Source organism: Durio zibethinus, chromosome 12 (genome assembly GCF_047325235.1).
Source record: "Durio zibethinus cultivar Kanyao isolate XHJ-2024 chromosome 12, ASM4732523v1, whole genome shotgun sequence".
In the NCBI taxonomy this organism is placed as follows: domain Eukaryota; kingdom Viridiplantae; phylum Streptophyta; class Magnoliopsida; order Malvales; family Malvaceae; genus Durio; species Durio zibethinus.
In genome coordinates, this window is record NC_143173.1 from 12,105,175 (window position 1) to 12,120,406 (window position 15,232).

At 33.4% G+C, this 15,232-nt stretch overlaps 1 pseudogene; it reads left to right on the top strand.

The window, feature by feature from the left end:
* The first annotated feature begins 11,538 nt into the window (after window positions 1-11,538).
* On the top strand, window positions 11,539-14,488 carry LOC149515700 (LRR receptor-like serine/threonine-protein kinase EFR; annotated as a pseudogene).
* Window positions 14,489-15,232: the final 744 nt, after the last annotated feature.

Sequence of the window (15,232 nt, forward strand, 5' to 3'; positions counted from 1 at the left end):
TTATGGATCTGACTCCTGGCCGTTTGTCTTTACAGAACCTGAAAAAAAAGGTAAATGAGTCTTTTAAGGAATATGCGTAGAGATGAAGGGATGTAGCTTCTCAGGTACAACCTCTTCTGACTGAGAAAGAGATTACAGTGCTGTTTGTTAGCACTTTAAAATCTTTTTATTATGAAAAGATGATAGAGAATGCAACCAAAAATTTTACTGATATGATAATTTCGAGAGAAATTATTGAGAGTGCCATTAAGAATGGTAAGCTAGAAAGAGGTGAAGCATCTATTAAAAAGGCCTCGAAAAGGAAAAAGACTGAAGCTCAAGCTATAAGCTTTGATAGGTAATAATTCAGGGGTTATCAACTCTACCCATCACAAGGATACCCTCATATTATCCTGATGTGAATAACACCTCTCTTTATCCATACCAACCCATCCCATAGGCATCCTACCCTTAAACATATGAACCTTCATTCAGACCTCAGAATGCCATATACAATTCTAACACTCAACCTACCTCAAGACCTTAGACCTATCCAGCCAGCCCAATGAGAGGTTCTTGGGAGCAACGAACCACTCATGAAAAGCTTGTATTTGACCCAATCCCTATGACCTATATAAAGTTATATCATGAGCTTTACAACAGTCATTTGATTGCTTATAGTAAATTAGAGCTACTCAAGCTACCTTACCCTAAGTGGTATGATCCCACAGCCCATTGTGACTATCACTAAGGGATTGTTGGTCACTTCACTGAAAATTGTACTACCTTGAAACATAAAGTGCAATGACTGATCAAGGATGGAATGATTAATTTTGATACGGGAAGGGTAACTAAACCAAATGTTAGTGGCAATCCTTTGCCTAATCACAATGTGAATACTCTGAGTAATGAACAGAAGTGTTATCTAAAAAAAAAGTGGCAGATATTAAGACACCTTGTAGTAAGCTATTTGATGTTTTGTGGAAAGCTGACATGATACAACCAGTAAGTCCACACAGCTATCATGGAATGTATATAATAGGCACTAGTTATAAATATCATAATGGGGCAGTTGGTCACCCTATCAAAACTTGTGAGCAATTTTTTTAAGAGGTACAAAAGCTTTTGGATTCATGTCAGTTGAAAGTCTATGAAGAGGGAGAAGTTTCAAAAAATATTGAAATATCTAGACTGACAAGCATGCAAAATTATTTCCAAAGTCGGTGATAATTCATTGTGGGAACAACCCAAAGTCAATCCTAGATTCGATCGGTAACTTTTAAAGTTCCAACTCCTTTTCCATATAAGGATAATGAAGCTGTACCCTGGAAATATGGTTGTGATACAGTGGTTCAGGGGAAAGAAGAGAATGTCTCTAAGACTGACGCCTCCAATATAATTGGTGTAAGGGGTATTACTCAAAGTGTAAGTGCTACATTCCAAAAATATTGGAGAAGGCTAGAAGAGAGAAAGCCAAGGTAGGAGAAGGATGAAATAACCCTGAAGTGGAACCTGAAGAAGATCGTTCGAAGACGGTGTTAGAAAAAAAGGCTTGTGAATTCCTAAAGTTGATAAAACATAATGAATATTCAGTTGTTGAATAGTTGAAAAAAATGCCAGCGTGAATCTCATTATTATCATTGCTATTGAATTCAAAACCACATCGAAATGTCCTGCTGAAAGTATTGAACCAAGCATATATGGCACATAATATATCTATTAAATATGTGAACCACCTAGCTGAAAATTTAGTCATGTCAAATTATATTTTATTCAATGATGATGAGACTCCTCCACAGGGAAAAAGAAGTACCAAGGCTCTACATATCACAATCAAGTGCAAGAGCCATATCATAGCTAATGTCCTTATTGATAATGGCTCCACTATCAATGTCATGCCTATGTCAACTTTGGCAAGGCTACCCATTGACTACTCTCATATGAAAGGCAGTCAAATGATCGTGAAAGCTTTTGAAGGGACCAAAAAAAAAGTCCTGAGAGATATCGAGATGTCTTTGCAAATTGGGTCGTGCACTTTTAATATGAAGTTTCAAGTGATGGATATCTTTCCATCTTACAGCTATTTACTGAGAAGGCCATGGATTCACATGACAGGTGCTGTACCTTCTACTCTTCACCAAAAAATTAAGTTCAATATGGAAGGCCAGTTAGTGGTAGTGTTTTGGGAAAAAGACATGCTAGTGACCCAACCTTTGAATGCCCCATATGTGAAAGCTATCGAAAAAGTAGAGGAGTGTTCTTATCGATCTTTTGAACTAGTCAACTTTTTGGTTGAAGGATTTAAAAATCAACCATTTTCAAAGATAGTGATGAGTCAAGTCATCAATAAATGCTGGTATCCAGGAATAGGCTTGGGCAAGAACTTATAGGGAATAAGAAAACCCCCAACAGTGGTAGACAATTGTGAAAGGCTAGGCCTAGGCTATGAAGTAGTAGAATGGAAGATCAAGAGAAGGCTAGCAGGTAAAACAGCAAGACTAATGATTATCTCACACTTGTATTAGACTTTCAGACCTAGAGAATTCATGGACCCAAATACAAGAAAAAGTATGGAAAGAACTTTTGCCCATTTAATCATCCATGCTATTGAAGATGAAGTAGGCTTAATAAAGAAAGGTGGGTTCGTCTTTATCCATCAGATTATGTGCTGAACAATTGGAATGCCATTAAAATGCCTTTGACCTTTGAAACTAATTCAATGTAGTTGTACATCCCAATAGTTATTGCCCAAGGCATTAGGGTGATCTTTCTTGTTTGGATTATTTATCTTTTATTAGGAAGGATGCATTTTTATTCATTTCTTCTTGTGTCTTCATTATTGCCATTTTTTCAAACACATCTTATCAACATATCCCATTTCATTCAATTTCAGGTCTTTAAATGAACATGAAGATAATTATGATAACAATCAATATGTTAGTTTTGAGAATTCAATTAACACTGATGAACTTGATAATGAAAAGAATTCTGAGGAATATGTTATGCTTTCAGACTTAATGAGATTGATTGAATAAGAAAATAAGCCAATTGAGCCTTATCAGGAGATAGTTGACTTAGTGAATCTGAGAAATGAAGAGAATAAAAAATATGTCAGAATTGGCACTTCACTTTCATCAAGAGATAGACAACGTTTGGCAGATCTACTTTAAGAATTCATAGATGTGTTTGCTTGATCTTACCAGGATATGTCAGGGCTGAGCATGGAGATAGTAGAGCATAGATTGCCTCTAAAGCTAGAATGTAAGCCAGTCTAGTAGAAACTAAGGCGAATGAAGCCTGAAATGCTACTAAAGATCAAAGAAGAGGTGAAAAAATAATTTGATGTAGGTTTTCTACAAGTGGCTAAGTATCCAGAGTGGGTAGCTAATATAGTACCAGTTCTTAAGAAAGATAGAAAGGTACAAATATGTGTAGACTATCATGATTTAAATAAGGCTAGCCCAAAGGATAACTTTCTTTTGCCTCACATTGACACACTGGTAGATAACACGACTAAGCATTTAATTTTTTCCTTTATGGATGTGTTCTCAGGGTATTATCAGATAAAAATGGCTGTAGATGATATCGACAAAATTACTTTCGTGACTATGTGGGGAACCTTTTGTTATAAAGTCATGCCTTTTAGGTTAAAAAATGCTAAGGCAACATACCAAAGGGCCATGGTGACGTTTTTCCATAACATGATGCATAAAGAGATTGAGGTGTACGTAGATGATATGATTGTAAAATCTCATGAAGATGAAGATCATATCACCAACCTCCAAAAGTTATTTGAGAGATTGAAAAGATTTTGGCTCAAGTTAAACCCAGCCAAGTGCACATTTTGGGTAAAGTCAGAGAAGTTACTAGGCTTTATGATTAGTGAAAGAGGGATTGAAGTCGATCCAGACAAGATACGGGCCATTCAAAATTTTTCACCTCTGAGTACACCAAAAGAAGTTTGAGGTTTTCTAGGAAGATTGAATTATATTTCTCGATTCATCTCTTAGCTTACTTACCTACAAATGTGATCCCATATTTAAGCTTCTCCATAAAAATAATCCTAGAGAATGGAATGAGGAATGCCAAGTGACTTTTGATAAATTAAGCAATACTTATCAAATCCTCTAGTGTTGGTGCCATCTGTTCCAGGAAAACCCTTAATTCTATACTTGATAGTGTGAAAGAATTCAATGGGATGTGCTTGGGCAACAAAATAAGTCTAGCCGAAAGAAGAAAGCTATTTACTATCTGAGTAAAAAGTTCACAGAATATGAATCCAAGTATTCCTCATTGAAGAAGATATGTTATGCATTAGTGTGGACTGCCAAAAGACTCAGATAATCTATGCTCTATCATACCACATGGCTTATATTAAAACTAGATCCAATTAAATACATCTTCGAGAAGCCTTCTTTATTTAAAAAAATTTCTAGATGGCAAGTAATGCTCCTGGAATATGATATTATATATGTAAGCCAAAAGGCAATAAAATGGAGTGCTATAGCGGAGTTCGTTGCAGATCGTGCTATTGAAGAATATGAACCAATGAGATTGGAATTCCCTGATAAAGATCTAATGACTATTTCTCAACTAGAGAAGGGGAAGCTTGAAGAAAAGTGTTGAAGAATGTATTTTGATGGAGCTACCAATGCCTTGGGATATGGAATTGAGGTAATTTTGATCTCTCCAGAAAAATAATACTATCCTGTAACAGCGAGGTTAAATTTTAATTACACAAATAACATCGTTGAATATGAGGCATGTGTCATGAGTTTACAAGCTACTATAGATAGAAGAGTGAAAGCATTAAAAATGTTTGGAGACTCAGCTCTAGTTATATATCAATTGAAAAGAGAATGGGAGACGAGAGATTCAAAACTTGTTCTATATCATAAGTATATTTTAGAGTTGATAAAGCAGTTTGAAGATATCTACTTTGACCATTTGCTTTAAGAGGAGAATTTGATTGTCGATGCCTTGGCTACTCTAGCTGTAATGATTCGAATTAATGATAATACTAACATTCAGCCCATCAGGCTAGATGTTAAGGATATGCCAGCTCATTGCTCTAATGTAAAAGAAGAAGATGATGGGAAGCCTTTGTATTATGATATCTTACAGTATATTAAAGATCAATAACGCCCAGTTCAAGCAACAAAGAACAATAAAAAGGTCATCCGAAGATTAGCTATGAGCTTTTTCCTGGATGGGGATGTTCTGTACAAAAGAAGTCATGATCAAGTATTACTGAGATGCGTAAGTAAAGCTGAAGCAAGAAAAATCATTGAAGAGGTGCATGATGGAATATGTGGGGCATATGCTAGTGTTCATATGATGTCAAGATAGATTATGAGAGTAGGGTACTATTGGTTGATAATGGAGAATGATTGCATTGACTATGCTCGTAAATGCCATAAATGTCAGATATATGCTGATAAGATTCATGCTCTACCATCTGCCTTACACGTTTTGGCACCACCTTGGCCATTCTCAATGTGGGGCATGGATGTCATTGGTCCTATCACCCCAAAGGCTTCTAATGGGCATAGGTTTATTTTTGTGATGATATACTACTTTACCAAATGAGTGGAAGCAACATCATTTAGGAATGTGACACGGTCTGTGGTCTGTAAGTTCATAAAAAGAGAAATTATTTGTAGATACAAACCTTAAAAAAAAATCATTTCAGATAATGCCAAGAATCTAAATAACAGAATGATTTAGGAAATATGTGCCCAGTACAAGATCAAGCATCATAATTCGGTGCCATACCATCTGAAAATGAATGGGGTACTTGAAGCAGCTAACAAGAACATAAAAAGAATTCTTGAGAAGATGACCAAAACTTATAAAGATTGGTATGAGAAGTTACCATTTGCACTACATACATATTGAATGGCAGTGCGCACCTCTACGAGGGCAACCCCATTTTCTTTGGCTTTTGGGATGGAAACTGTACTACTAATGGAAGTGAAGATCCCATCCTTGAGGATTCTAAAAGAAGTTGAATTGGAAAAAGCTGAATGAATTTGAGAATGCTATGAACAATTAAATTTCATAAAAGAAAAGAGATTGACTGCATTGTGTCATGGTCAGCTATATCAAAGAAGAATGATAAGGGCTCATGACAAAAAAGTTTGACCCCATTATTTTCGAGAAAGAAAGTTGGTCTCAAAAAGAATCTTTCCAACCCAGCACGATAATAGAGGAAAATAGACTCTGAATTGGAAAAGACCGTATGTGGTGAAACGAGCTTTCTCGGGTGGAGCACTAATATTGATTGAGATGGATGGAAATGATTTACCCCATCCTATAAATTTTGATGCTATAAAGAAATACTATGCTTAAAGGAAAAAAAAGCAAAAAAAAAAAAAAAAAAGGAAAGAAAAAGAAAAAAAAAGAATGAAAAATAAGAAATCAAGACGAATATCCTTAAAGGGCGGTTTGAGTCATAAAGGGTTTATTTAAGCTGAAAACTTGAAAAGATAGCTTAGATAAGGAGAATACAACATCAAATCTAAAAATTTATTGGCCAGAAGGCTAGCAAATTTAGAGAAGCTCTAAGTTGTTAAGTGCATCAGATGATTGGGTTTTCAGAAGAACCTTGAGATGTGTTATCATGATTGTCTGATTGTTCATTTTTGGGCATTGTCTCCCTATGCCTATTTTTGTAATTCTTTCTTGGCCAAAGTTTGCCAACATTTTTGCTAATAAAAGATATTCTACTTCACTCTTTGTGTGCCTTTTTTGTTGACTGTTTCCTAATCATTCTTATTCTTTTCTCATTAACACTTTGTAATGGAAGAAATGTGTGAATACATTCTTACTTTTTGATATTGAAATAATGATTGATAAATAAATAATAACATGAAGGATTACTACATTACATTGGAAAGGTCAAGAGTGATAAAAGCAAATTTGAGATGTTAAGTTCTTAATAAAGACATTGAATTTGAAAAGAGATTGCCTGTAGAAAGGATACTAAAATTAAATGAAAGAGATGATTAAGAGTTACACTGACTTAGTCTTTGAAGAATCAAGGGTTTGAGGCCCAAGAAAAGAGCTTGAGAAACTTGAGTACCACAATTGAATATGAATTAATTAGCCAACATTTGCATAGCATGCATTGAATTTCACACGCATTGCATAGCATATACTACATTCAAGAAAATATAGTGCATAAATTTAAGAAGTAGGGGTATTCCAAAATCTCACATAGAGAAGACAAATGTCAGGACATTTTCAAATTTGAGAAACAGCTTGTCAAGTAAGTTTCTAATCCTTGAAATAGGATATCTCTTGGTATTATGATTGATTTATAAGATCTTTGGGCATAATCTCCTGAAATTCCTTCAAACACAATTTTTAACTGCTTTGGACATTATTGTCAAGGAGCATTTACTTTCAAAGTTGTGATGCCTCTGTTTAGAGAAGCAATTTACTTTCAAAAGTTGTAGTGCCTCTGTTTAGAGGAGCTTTGTTTATTTTTCTCAAAGTCATCGAGCCTCTGATTAGAGGAGCTTTGTTTATTTTTTAAAGTCATCGAGCCTCTGATTAGGGAAGCTTTCTATTTTTCAAAGTCGTTGAGCCTCTGTTTAGAGGAGCTTTATTTATTTTTCAAAGTTGTGGAGCCTCTGATTAGAGGAGCCATTTATTTTTCAAAGTCGTGGAGCCTCTGTTTAGAGGAGCTTTGTTTATTTTACTCAAAGTCGTTGAGCCTTTACTTATAAGAGCTTTGATCAAAATTTTAACCAAAAAAAAAAGAAAAAAAGCAAAAAAAATGTCAAGTTGAATCTTGAATGGGTGTCTACGTCTTTGCACAATTCCTGTTTCACAAAAAATATGCAAAAAAAGGAAGTTGTAGACACCCAATTTGGTCTAAGCCCGGATCAATTGGGCCTGGTCCAAATGGGTAAACCCATTTTGTATTTTTATTTTGTATCTTATTTACTTATTTATTTATTGCTATTATTATTATTATTATTTATTAATATATTTTTTTATCTATTAATATATATTACTATTTATCTATTAATGTATATAAATTTTTATTATTAACTATTATCTATTAATTATCCATTAGTATATATATGTATATATATATTTATTTATTATTTATCTATTTTTTTCTTTTCTTTGCTGGGATTAAAGGATATTGATTAGAAAAAAACTTATAATTTTGTCATGAATTTAGGATTCAATCAGAGTCCAGATTGGATTCAAAGATTGAATTCCAATCCAAGAGGGAATTAGAATTGATCAGAAACTCTTTTGATCAATCCTTATAAATAGGTCCACGTAGACGACAGAAAATGGGGAGAGGTGAAATAGAAGCAAAAATAGTATTTAGAGGTAGTTTAGAAATTTTAAGAGATTTTTAAGATTTTTTTGGTGAATTTTTTTCTAGAAAATTTCTAGAATTTCTAGATTTCGGCCACATTTTTTGACAAAATTTGAAGTTTCTGGCGTGATTTTTCAGATTTCGATGTTATTTTCCAAAATCTGGTGAAAATTCAATCGGATTCTAGGTTGTGTTCTTCGAGTAGAGAGATGGAAAAGAAACAGAAGAAAAGAGAGAGAATGAAGAAGGCGCATCTGAAGAAAAAACCCGTTATTTGCCTTTTATACCTGGGCAAAACGACATCGTTTTAGTGTTAGTATGTTACCAGGATCCGCGTGTTTTTGTTTGGGCTGACCCGACCCAATCATGACCCGATTCATTAACCCGCGTGCTAGCCGATCTCTGGAGCTGAGCCGAGCCAACCCGACTTCCCCAAGCCGAGTCTTTAAGCCGAGCCGAGCCGTTCCAAAGGTTTATTTATTTATTTATTATTATTATTATTATTTATTGATTAGATTAGAATTATTTAGTATTCCTTATTTTATTTTATTTTATTTTTTAAATGATTTTCTTTAAAAAAAATTCCAAAAAAAATATTTTAGAGGAAAAGTTGAAAGTATCAATTTTCCTTGAAAATAAGTTTTCTAAAAAAATATTTTAGAGGAAAAGTTGAAAGTATCAATTTTCTTTGAAAATAATTTTCTAAAAAAAAAGTTTTTTTGAGGAAAAGTTGAAAGTATTAATTTTCCTCAAAATTAAAATTTCAGAAAAATATTTTGGGGAAAAGTTGAAAATATCAATTTTTCTTGTACAAAAGCAATGAGTTTTTGAAGAGAAAAGGATTTATATCTAAAGCTGAATCATTTTTTTTATTTCTTTACCTTTTTGTTTCTTGAATTTTCTTTAATGTTAAATAATCCGACGATAGAGTCTCTGCAAGTGAAACAATAGTTTTCTTACATACTCTTGAGATGAGGGAATTTTCTCAATTTTTTACTAAAAGTATTAGAGTCAATTGAGAATAATTTTCAATAATTAATTATTTAATAAAATTTTAAGGCTTATTAAGCTGGTACCATCTTTCGATGGATGTTGTGAGGGTGCTACAACCTTTCTCACACGTAATCATACTCCCAAATCTGTTCTGGTTAGTAGACCTGAACTTATTCTTTTAGGGACCCTTCGACTTAGGTGTTCCTTAATAGGATAGATTTCTTAGGTGGCCAATCGCACCTAAACAAAAAAGATTGGTGGCGACTCCTTAAGTCAATGTTTAGCGATGGATTCTCGGATCTAAACGTTATGAAATTAATAGTAAATCATCAACAATTTAATGGTAAATTATTTATAAATTAGTAATAAATCGATAATAATTTAGTAGTAAACAAATGATAACATAATAATAAATCAATTATAATTTAATTGATAATCATTGATAACTTTTTTTTTTTGTTTATAGTTGAAGTTGTTATAAATTGAACTTTGATTACTAGCAGAAACGAAGATAAAACTTTAATCTTAAAAAGTTAAGATAAATCTACCATGAACCTATTCAATAAAAAATTTAATAAAAAAAAATATAAAAAAATTATCTTATACTAGAATTGAATCCATACTTTGCTACAAGAATTAATTATTAGACACAAATTTTATTAATATTTACTAAAAATATACCATAAATTATCAAAATTATATGAATGGTTACCAAAATTACATAAAAAGGTTATAAAAAATTTATAAAAACTACTAAATTATAAAAATTTTATCAAATGCTATGAAACTTTTAACGAAAGTTAGCAAAACATATCAATGATTATCAAAATCAAAATTATATTAAAACTTATCAAATTTTACTTATATATACCAAAATCAAAATTAAACTATTAGCATTATTATTATTATTACTATTATTATCATAAAATTATTTATTAAATTTAATTCTTAAAAATAAAAATTACACGTACGTTACACACACTTACCGAAAATTAGTATAATTGAAAAGTATAACAATTATACATCAATTGAAATATGTCTATCTATTTACCAATCAAAATCTAGTTTGGCATTGTAGATAGTTAGAATAACATATATTGACATAATTATTAGTATAAAGTTTTTTCTTTATGTGTTGAAATTGATAATTGAGTTTGTAGTTTTGGACAAAAAAAAAAGAGTTCACACCAAAAAGGTCAGGTCAAGGTAAATGCAAATGCAACAGACCCACTTCTTTAGTTTCCATTGTCATTATCTGGTTAGATTCCCCAGTTCTTTGTTCCTATGGTGCAATTCTTTTTCTTTTTCGGCCAAATTTCTATATATTACCAAGTCTACAAAGTCCCCTAAAGGCTTCCAATTAATCCCATTAATGAAACTAAAGGCACAAAGTAAGCAAATAAACTTGTTGATGGGTCGAATTTGACAGAGTTTGATTGGTCTGGAAAAATTTTTGCCTAAGGTTTGACTAACTCTTCGGGCTTAATAAGCTTGATTTTTAAGAAATATATTGAAATATTAAAAAAAATAAAATATGAATATTTAATTTTTTAAATATATTTTAAAATTAAAATTTAATAAACAAATATTTTTATTAAATATTAAATATTTCGGATAATCCCATTGTTATTGAGTAGAAAACATGAAAACTAATTAAACTCATCTTGATAGGTGGTGTTATAGATACATTTGGAATGAAAAAGATTAATTAAATAGTCTAGCCTTCGAATATGAATTAATTTCTACCAATCAACCGTATAAAATATCTAACAAAACAATAAGAAAACTCAGGAAAAGGAATTTGCAAAGACAAGGTGCAGTTGCTCTTTGAGAATATTATCTGACTGGTTGATTAATCAGAAATGACTGGATGGTTCTAATTGAATAATAACTTAATTTCCTTACTTCTTGTTTAAACTATTGATCAAAAACAGAGAATAAAGATTTTTAAAAGAAGTGGGGATCCAGCTAAGGAAACCATGTTCAAGCGGATTTCATATCTGATTTTTAATTTTTATTAATTTTGCTACTTGTTAAAAATAGAACGTTTGTCTTTACACAAGTTGACTGACTCAATCTTTTCTTACTTTTGTCTAGGACATGACTTCTTTTCATTTAGTTTCTTGATACTCAATTTAAGATAAAGAAGAAAAAAGGATGAACCAATATAAAAGTGACAAAAAAAATATAGCAGTGGAGGAAAAGTATTCAGTCAATCACGATCAAACCAAGAAGAAAGCCAACCCCAACTGCCGAAGTAGATGCTTCCAACTAAAGCAGGGGCCCTATGCAAATTGTAGCCACATAATTTTCTAACTATCGAAGCCAGAAAACTTGAACCAATTAACGTAGGATACAACTATATAATCTCAGAGTTCCGTAATTTCTTATATTGCACTCTAGTTCTTGTTGAAACCAAGCACTTTATAATCTCAGAGTTCCGTAATTTCTTATATTGCACTCTAGTTCTTGTTGAACCCAAGCACTCTCAAATAGGAATCAATCTCATCAATTAACAAATTGATGCGGGTTGATGGAGCTATCGACAAGCAATTGAAAGTGTTCGGCTCTTTTTTCCTCGTTTACATTGAAGTTTTAATTCTTCTCTCATGCCTCAACCTGCAGGATCTTAAGTTGCTTGGTTTATCAACCCCTGTCGTTGGTGGAAATAACACGGATCAGCAAGCTTTACTCGAGTTCAAAACCAAGATAATCGGTGATGAGCTTAGGATTATGCATTCCTGGAATAGTTCCATCCACTTCTGCTAATGGTATGGTGTTACATGCAGTCGCAGACATCAGAGAGTAACCAAGCTGGAATTGCAATCCCAAAAACTAGCAGGGTCTGTATCGCCATACGTTGGAAATTTGAGTTTTCTCAGGGTGTTGAATCTTGCACGCAACAGCTTCAACAACAAAATTCCTCAAGAAATTGGACGTTTAAGAAGATAGGAAATATTACAATTGTCCAATAACTCCATCAATGGTGAAATTCCTTCCAATTTATCTGGTTGTTCTAAGCTTAGAGTTCTTAGTATTAGAGGCAACCAGCTAACCGGACAATTCCGAGTTTGCTTGGCCTCTTGCCAAAACTAAAATATTTGAGTTTTTTCAACAACAGTTTAACAGGGAGTACCCCACCTTCCTTGGGGAACCAATCGTCTCTGGAGACACTTGCTTTGGCTGAGAATGGACTAAATGGGGTTATACCTGAATCTCTTGGGCAACTGACAAATCTTCCATTTTTTTCTATAGCAGTAAATGCAATTTCTGGAATTGTTCCCGTCTCAATTTTCAATCTCTCTAAGATTACAGATTTTGATATTGGTGAAAACAAGATTCAAGGTACTCTTCCTTCTGACTTAGGAATCACTATGCCATGTATTAAATTCTTGTCCGTACGGCAAAACCAAATCACTGGACAATTCCCTGTTTCAATATCCAATGCCTCAAATCTCGTGGTTCTTCTAGTTTCATTAAACCAACTTAATGGAAACTTGCCTTCATTCGTAAAGCTGGATAAACTATCTAGTTTTCTCATAGGCACAAATCATTTTGGAAATGGGGGAACAAGTGACTTAAACTTTCTTTGTTCTTTAACCAATACTACCAAACTAGAATATCTAGACTTAAGAGAAAATAATTTTGGAGGGGAATTGTCTAAGTGCATTGGTAATTTGTCTATTATTATTTCGATTTTAGTAATACAAGATAACAGAATAAGGGGAAGAATACCAGCTGGGATTGGAAATCTCATCAATTTGGAGGTGCCAGCGACATCACAAAATCAGCTATCAGGTTCCTTTCCCCCTGCTATTGGGAGGCTTCAGAAGTTAAAGATACTTTATACTCATTATAATTATTTTCTCTCTGGGCCTATTTCCCCTTCTATAGGAAATTTGACAAAGTTAACCAAACATGATTTAACGAGAAACAATCTTCAGGGCAACATTCCTTCAAGTCTAGGTAACTGTGAAAATTTGGAGGGGTTGGGTCTTTCTCATAACAATCTTACTGGATCAATACCCCTTGAAGTAATTGGACTCTCATCCTTGTCCATTTTGATAGACTTATCATCCAACTATTTAACTGGTGTGCTACCCGTTGAAGTAGGAAATCTGAAAAATTTAGATAGTTTGGATGTTTCTCATAACAGGTTATCTGGTTTGCTTCCAAACAATCTTGGTAGCTGTGTAAGACTGGATTACCTGTTCTTTGATGGCAATTTGTTCGAAGGGCCTATTCCTTCATCTTTGAGTTCATTGAGAGGTCTCATGGCGTTAGACCTATCTGACAATAATCTTACTGGTGAGATTCCAGAATTTCCTGTGAGCTTTGGGTCATTACAGTATTTAAATTTATCTTTCAATGATTTTGAGGGTATGATACCAATTGAAGGAGTCTTTAAGAATGCAACTGTTACATTTGTTGAGGGAAATAGTAAACTTTGTGGAGGCATCCCCGAGTTACACTTGTCCAGATGCAACTCGAAAGCATCCATCATAAGATCAAACACTTCTCTCAAATTAAAAATTGCCATTGTTTTTGTGATTTTAGGAGCGACTTTGGTATTCTCATTTCTCCTCATTTTGAGGTTTAGAAAGAAGGAGCAACCAACGGTAACTTGCGCAGAAAATTCACTTTTACAATTATCATACCAAAGCATCCTAAGGGCTACTAAATTTGGTTGGTTCGGGTAGCTTCGGTTCTGTATACAAAGGAATTCTTGAAGAGAGTGGAGTATTTATTGCCGTTAAGGTGCTTAATCTTCTTACTCATGGAGCTTCCTGGAGTTTCTTAGCTGAATGTGAGGCCTTGAGGAACATTAGACATCGGAATCTTGTCAAGGTATTAACAGCAATTTCAGGTGTTGATTATCAAGGCAATGTTTTTAAAGCATTGGTTTATGAGTTCATGGTAGATGGAAGCTTGGCGGATTGGCTGCATCCATCTGTCGGTATTAATGAACAGGAGACGATAAGCAACCTGAATTTGTATCAATCAGCTTCCTCGATTATTGGCTTTGTTGTTTTCACAGGTGACCTCCCTCTTTCTATAAAACTCAACTTTGTATCAATCAGCTTCCTCGATTATATGGCTCAGCAACTCCTTCACCCTCTTCTCCTTCTCCTCCAATCGAATCGCATTTTCCCTAAGCAATTACAACAATAAAAATGCCTGATATAGAATCACTGAATCCGACAAAATTCGCAACATTTTATACATTTTCATTAACAAACAAAAACATTACCCAAAAAATTGAATCTAAATTAAGAAAAAGAATTTTATATATTTGAGGAAACAATTTTTTAAAAAATATAGAAATTATAATTCCCAAATGTTCTCCGAATTTAATCTCTGAAAATGAAGAAATGCAAAGAAAAATAAAACCCTAAAATATTTCTTTTTAATTACCGAAATTGACTCATAAATTCCGAATATTTCCCTACTAACCTACTATTGTCACGTGGCCACTACCTTTTCCCCTTAAAACTGGCTTGTTAAGGTATCTAGCACCAAAATGAAGAAATGTAAAGAAAAATAGAACCCTAAAATATTTCTTTTTAATTACCGAAATTAACTCATAAATTTCGAATATTTCCCTACTTAAAATATAGTAACCTACTATTGTTATGTGATCATTATCCTCTCTCTTCAAAACCGACTTATCAAGGTGCACAGCATTTACGTTCTTATAGCCTAGTGACTCTCATTCCATGTTCGATATGAGATTGGAGTACCTTATCTATTCTCTTTGGAGCGCTTGGCGTGACATTCTCTCCTATACAACCTCGTGATGCTCTTGTCATTGAGGTTAGCCACCCTACCTACCCCCTCAAAGAGCTTAATGTGAGTCGAAAGGTCTTCTCTGATATCACTTGTCACGTGACTATTACTCTCTTCCCTCAAAACCGA